The following is a 7,749-nucleotide window of genomic DNA, read 5'->3' as shown; positions in this document are numbered from 1 at the left end:
TGTTTTCGAGCTGAGCGTAAGTTTGCAAAATGAGTCGGAGGTGAGCTGAAGGCGAAAATTGCAAATACGCGAGGCGAAAAGATCTTTGTCTCCTTGTTGCACACGATTTTTTATATAACAACAGTATGGTATGCGCTTTTTCACGAAGCACGAAATTAAGGTTAGGGCTGCCTAGTCTCAAATTTGTTCGCGACAGGGCATGCGCGCCGTACAAAAACGACCACTAAACTCCTAGAAAAATGGCCTTTTCAGCACTCCGCGCATGCGCATTCGCATACTCACTCGACCGTCATAAAACCGGGTACTTTATGCACGGAAAACATGCATGGAAAAATGTGTAAAACATGCTCGCGTTACATATATAACAGTACATTTCGTAACGAGTATGAATAAGACTTTTTGACAACATGTGAGGTTTAGGATTTGCGTCGAAGGTGAGTATTGTATCAGCAAGTCAAAAAACCTTATTCGTACGAGAAGGCGCGATTTTGAGGTTGGAGTGCTGAAAAAACCCTTTCTAACCTCAATGTTCTTGTAATACAAGTCAAGAATATCAAACGACACTATTCCCCGATAATCATCGACCAAGTGCAGGTCGAACCTCATGATGCACGTACTGCATCACACATGCTTGGTTTATAGGTACCGAATAGTGGGATAGTTGAGACGGCAGCCTACGGAATGTGTACCGCAGTTATAAGAGATCGGCTGAATTAGCTTCGGTCTACCCTGCAAAATGCAGGTTCCGCTATGGATGGTATATATGAGCGTAGATAATAAACCGAAATAAAACCATCAGGAGATTTACTACCTCGTTCAAATACCTGCCTTCTGTTCGGCTAAGGACCGCGCTCACTACAGTTTAGCAGTAAACTAATTTAACTCAGGACTGGGACATTGTAACTTTTCGCTAACTCACCGTCAACACTCTTTTGTCGCCATGGTGGCTCTACGGAGGAAGAAGCGGATCGGGCCTTCAGGGCTGCATCCAGGGTTCCTGGATGCAGTTTGCTCCTTGTGACGGGGTGCGTCTCGGTCTCCGAAATCCAGTTGTTTCGAAATCCACCCCTGGATGCCGGCCAAACAGAGAAAAGATTGGTCAGAAAGGTAGCGACCAACGCAACCATGAGCATAAACGCATAAACCCGCCTCGGTCCCGTACTGAAGCAGTATAATGTGTCTGTTACACCGGGTACCCGGTTCGCCGGAATAGTAGCTGTAACTATATTGCACCTTCATATTATCTACGCAACGAGGACCGCTGGATTTACGACTGTTCTTGTACGCGGATTGCAGCCCATGTAGTAGGTGTATTGGTCGGTTTTCTGAGCAGCGTCGGCAGGCTAGAGGGTCTCACGCTACTGCGGTACCTACATCGACTTCCCGACCACACAAGGATAGGCACTGCGCTGTAGGAATCACCAAATATACCTAATCGATTTTCGATTAATTCGAAGAGTCCCTAAAATGATTGCAAAGAAAAAAAAATTAGAAAATATGTCCCAAAATGTTTTTTTATGATTTTTATATTTTCGCAAACTTCCATTTGTCCATGCGTTTCAATGGTTTTTAGAACGACTTTAGGAAAAAATGGTGGCTACAACCTTCTGTTTTGATCTTTTTTAATTCATGTACCTATACTTATCAATGGGAAATTAAAGTTGTATCTGCCTAACACCTTTTACCTTTATATTTTCAAACGCTTAATTTCAATCGAATCATACGTTTGGATCATTTCCAGAACGAATGGTGGAAAAGAAATATACGCCCTTTTGCCACTGAGATCGCCTTTTGTATGGTTACAACTGTATGCCATTAGACACGCGATGCCTAATGCATAAGATTGGTTTTGCCTATATGCGATTAGAAAAAGGATACATTCGTATGAAAACTGAATCTTGAATCTTCATAAATAGTATCTAATATATCCAACTACAAATCGATTCGACGTTGAAAAACTTTTTTTCCTTGGAAACAACTTTCTTGTAGATACGAACAAATGATCCACATTCAAAGTCTCTTCATCATCTGTAGACGACATTTAGTTTCGGCGTTACTGCAATAGGAAGTGCGGGTCCCTATAACGTAGCAGGTATGGATTTGCAGCACCGTCACGAATGCAATACACATGATGAATACAGCAGATACAGCTTGCACTGGACTACATCAATACGTATGTATCTAGCTGTAACTCATGTCGAGATTACCACAGCCTCAGCAGCGATTAAATTCGACCCGATGGAATCGATGGGGCGATCATGCAACCCGTGACTAATTGGTCTATTAATTTATACGCGTTATCGTGCAGGTCTCTTTTCTCCTGCCCCTCTCGCCCAGCACCCCCGTCATCGGCAACCGGCGATCGGTTATCGAACTGATTGGTTATGGGAATACGAATATTCGTTTGTGAATGCAGTCTAGTGAAACTGTTCTCCCAATTCTATTATTCGGTAGGTATATGTATATAGAATTGTAATGATGTACTTGTATTCCACGATGGTTGATTTCCATTGAATTTTTTTAGTTATTTTTTTTTCAGAATGGAAATGACGTTTTCAACCACTTGATATTGACGAGAATGGATGATCTGTTTGTAACTTCTGTTAATTGTTGCTTCGAATTATTCGTATTAAATTTTTCTATGTTGATCTAAGAACTCGTCGTTTTTCAAAAAATATTTATTCAACGTTAATGAATCTGCGTCTTCCGGATTTCCAATATTTCACAGATTAAACGTAAAGCTTTTACATTTTTGACAGTGCACAGTGGATATAGGTAATGTCTTTGACGCAGAGACCGAAGAAACGCGAATGTTACGCAAGAATTATTTGCGGTCTGTCGGCTGCGTTGGAAAAGTCTCGAGGATTGCTTTGAAACGTAGTTTTGTTCGAGTTGAAAATTCGAGCTGTTATATATTACACTGCAGTGCAATGTTGTCCGACAAGAGCAAAGACGTGCGGGTAGGTAAAAGAAAAAAATCAGAGAATGAAGAAGCGACGCCGAAACGCCCTCACGGTTTAACGCGGAGCTGGAAGGACGCTGTAACAGTTTTGACTTCTCAATTATCCACAGTCTCGTAACGTCGTCCAAATATTGAACCGTTCCCAGCTTCGTCACGCACCTCGGGTCGCCGTTTCGGTCTCGTCCTGCAGATTATCCTTGCGCACAACAATATCCTGCAACTTATTCCACTACCGACGATAGACTTACACCTTCATCACGCGATCTGAGACGGACAAAACAACGATCTAATGCAGATATGCACTTAGGGTGGTTCATTTTTTTTACCTTTTTCTTTTTTGTTGTTAACTTGCCACGCGAAAAATATGCGACATATACTGAAAAAAAGTTGTCATAGAATCTGGAGGAGGTAGGAAAATATATTTAGAGGTCCCTACCAATTATTAATTTCAAATTTTTTATTTATTTTTTCGTGCACACTTCACGGACTTATACATAATCAACAGTGAACTGCGCCTAACAATGCCGCAGTTGGCTGTCCTCGTCTTTTATCCGAAGGATTAATCGTCTCGGAGAAATTTAGATAACAGTTTTTGTGAGCGGAAGAGCGGAGTATCACATCACCTTAATATCCCTAATTCGTTTTCGGTGCTGATTTTTACGAACAATGATTAATTGTACCACGATATAAAATATATAAACACATTCTATTCGAGTGGCATCTTAAAGTAACAAAAATTAGCTGAAAACAAAAACGGTACAAAATGAACCAGCCTAATATCCACACGCTTTTCGCCTCCTGGTTTATTAAATTTTCCCTAAACGTATGATCGTGGATCGTACGATCAACCGCCGCCGAACAGACGGACGTCAACATCCATGGCATAATGCAATTGCAGACTGCAATATTTAATGGCTCCAGCGATAAGATAGCGTCTCACGTCCAAGCAATGTTGGTAGGAAGGAGTCTTTATCTTATGCAGCGTATAGGATCGATCCTGGGAGGCAGCACTGCTCCTCACTCCGTAAACTCGGCGACGAGAATTCTACGGGACCCGGGGGTCGCGGGTTACCGTATTATAAGGGTGAGCGCGGAGCGCCGCCCAGATTGACGGACCTATAACAATCTGTTTAGCCGGGGACAGGGGGGGGGGAGGGTTGTTATATTCCTACGCGTGGGGAATAAATTGGATATTAATGTTTCATAAACCGTGCGGATCATACGGGAGATTAAATATGCATGTACTTCACGGCCCTTTATGTATTATACGTATCTGCAGGGCGTGAGCGAAACCCTGCAGAAAGGGTCTTCGCGCATGAATACGAATATTATACGCGTGTATTCCGCATAGCTTGTTATGAACAGGTATTTATACCTGCTGTTTGCAAAATTTTGCGGGTGGGGGTCAACACTTGGAAGGGTAAAATATTGCAAATGGACGATATATCGAGATTTCAAACATGTGAAAATGAAACGAAAGATGAATTGTTCGAAATCTTGTGTCACTGGTTTATGGTAGTCATTCTAATCGGCGACACTTTCAAAGATCAAGATTTCGAACAGTTCATCTTTCGTTATTTTATTTTTCGAAATATTGGCCTTTCCAAGTTGTCATCCCCACCCAATTTTGCCAAAATATTAACCGGACTAGCGTCGTTGCCACCCCGAGTCAACTATTTATATCTATAGCTACACGATGCCAGCATCGAAGAAATGCCCACGGGAAAGAAAAAAACGGCACAGTCCGGTTGGAACCCGGAGTCGTCGTAAAGGGTCGTAAATGACCCTGAACGTTGGCCGCGAGGGCGGTAAAAAAATACTAATCTACCGCTGTAAAGGTAAAATAATTTACTTTGTTTAGCGGTGTAAAAAAATCATTGACAAAAAATCGAAAGTCCCTGCCTTGCTGCAGTTACAGCCCGGGACGCTGCAGTATACTGTATAACGTTGTACAAAATCGCACCCGCTGTAAACTCTTTAGCGATGTCCAGTTATTTAGGACGTATACGTTAATGTCTGTTACTCGACCATCTCCAAACTCGTACACCTTGGTTATACTGTGCCATTTTATGTTACATACATTTTGATACGCCATAGCGGCAAAGCTCGAAATTGAAGTGCGTGAATATAGGCGAGAATTTCCGAGCAGGAGTGCAACGTGTTTTGCAACATCGCGCGGTAGGTATGGTTGCAGTGACGAAGATAAACTTTGTCACGGATTATTGAGACTTGGGCAAAGGGTTGAAGAAAAAAAGTGAACAAAAAATCATGAAACTTGACGATATAACGAAGCTTGACTGTAAGTTTATTTCTTTCTTGAAGAAAAAATTGGTCAAGGGAAAACGAATGAAAAAAAAACAAGGATTACTGAGGCAAGCGTTGGTATATTATATTATGGGTACAACTAAACGACTCCTGCTACGGCTCTTTTCTCCAGATCGCTGCATATTAAAAAATTACACACCGAATTATACTGACCCGGTAGTTAAACCTTTGAATTTTTTTTCTACCGGTAACTTTATAACTAAAGTTATATATGTATACGTACTTTCACACTATACATATAAGTTTTTCATTAGGCTTTGCGCTTCTACACATTTGATGAATTCGTCTACACTTCCGTCAGTCAATGATAATCACTAGCTAGAAAGATATATATTAACATAAGACACGTTCATTATTCGAGACGGCCGACAGAAGGATACAGTATTTACAAGCTGGTACAAAAAGTCTTGGGACGTTTGTTGATTTCAACATTTTTTACCTTCGCCGCACGGAATCCCTGAGACGCAAAGAAAAAGAGAAGAAAAAAAACGAACGAGTAAATGTCAATTTTTTCTTATCATCGTATACACAGAGTTCCCCGAGTTACTTTTTCACAATATTTTGAAGAGCATAAATGGATTGTATGGAAAACATTTATTACCAATAAGTTATAGAATTCATACGACTTTTGCCCTGAACAGACAGGTTTTTTATCCCGACATTTGCTAAACATACGGATTACAGCCTATTCGCCATTTCTTGAATTTTAATATCCTTATATAAAGATAAAAAATATGTTGATCAAAAAATGAAGGTTCTACAGTCGGCATTGCAGAATCCCCGCGAGGTAAATTATAGAAACAAATCCCCACCAGTTGTCAGTCTATAAATGTGATATGGGAGCTGGCAGTAACGCGACTGGCACGAGTGTCACGCATCACAATGAAGCACTGTTTACACTCTAGCGATCATCGACTCGTATATACGTATGCCGTCGGTTGTAAGCGCAGGCATAATGTATGTAACTCGTAATTGTTTTGCCCGCGGTATTATATGGCGGCATGTCAGAAGGTTATATGCGATTCAGAGCTATTTACGAGACTTTGGCACTGAATGGAGCCGGTTCAGCTACATGATGCTGCACCATACACTTCATCATTCGCATAATCGCGCTGTTTATGAGACTTACGATATGCTCCTGTCTTACTCAATCGTCCTATACTATACGACGTCCATATGCGTGTGTGCATAGGTCTCGTTGCGACTGTTGGCTTCAAGGAGCTACTAAACTACACAATTTTAATTTGTGATTATACATACGTCTATTGCCCGATTAGTAAATAATAAAAATTTAAGTCGGCAATGAGTTTGCAACCGCTTTATCCACAGTCGAGGTGTGAAATTATTGCTATAAAATTAAACGATGCAGAGTTTTATAGCCACGACGGTGACCATCGACGAGAACCAAAAGGTGCGGATTGGAGCCCGAGAAATCGGCGAGGCTCGAATAGCGTCGTTTACTTCTCGTTTCCCATTATCATCGCTACTAGACGAGTGTGTAGTGCGTGCAGAGGCATAGACGACACAGCGACGCCGCTGGGTGCATAAACATACGCTCCGCACCGAGGAGCGTAAGCCCTCAACTAATGGTTAAACTGCGGTATTCATCCGAAATGATACCCTCGGCCTGGCAGGGGGTCGAGCGACGAGGGCAGAGAGGCGAAGAAAGTTAATTGGTCAATACGGCGGAACAGAGGGTGCAACGTGTCTCACACGCAGGGCTCCTGTGCGATGTCTGCGCAGGAGAGTGAGAGAGTGAGAGAGAGAGAAAGAGAGACGCGTCCCATATGCAGCCTCGCGGCATGGGGAGCTGAGCGCAAATCCGTTCGACGGGAATTTACACGTCACGCTCGGCCGCCATTAATTGTTCCTTTCACCGACGCACCGAGCGCCACAGGTTGACTTTGGGTGCAGCACATAATCGCGGATGTGTGTATGTGCGTCGATTCTCTTGCATGCAAGCATGAATGCTGGGATGAAGAGGATCCTACGGGTTGTGCGTCTCCTGAACAGATGGCGCGGTGATCCCGTGTACTTTGTGTAGTTTATTATACGCCGCGGTACAGTAGTAGATATGAAACAAATCAATTTATCATCACTAACGCGCCCGGGGATTCTATGCAGCACCCGTGTTAAGTAGGGCTCTAGCTGTAGCGGGACACGCGTAAGCGGGTTGTGATTGTATTCCCAGGGTATAACCTGCTGCTATAACTCATCACCCATAACCTGCATGTAAATATTCTTGGTGCAGGTCCCTTGAGATTTGCTCGCAGTAACTATATGATCTGTTGTAATTGAAGTTTCATACTTGATTCCTTGTATGTATACAGTTAATAAAGGATCTGAATGTTACTCTGGTTTACTTTTACAATTGGAAAAATTTCTTGAAAGAAGAATATGTAGTTTTGAAAACTCACTTTACTTCGATATCAAAATCATGCAAATGGATGTAAATATTTTAT

Source organism: Diprion similis, chromosome 10, assembly GCF_021155765.1.
Source record: "Diprion similis isolate iyDipSimi1 chromosome 10, iyDipSimi1.1, whole genome shotgun sequence".
NCBI lineage: Eukaryota > Metazoa > Arthropoda > Insecta > Hymenoptera > Diprionidae > Diprion > Diprion similis.
The sequence above is the reverse complement of the archived record's forward strand: the minus strand, read 5'-3'. Positions refer to the sequence as shown.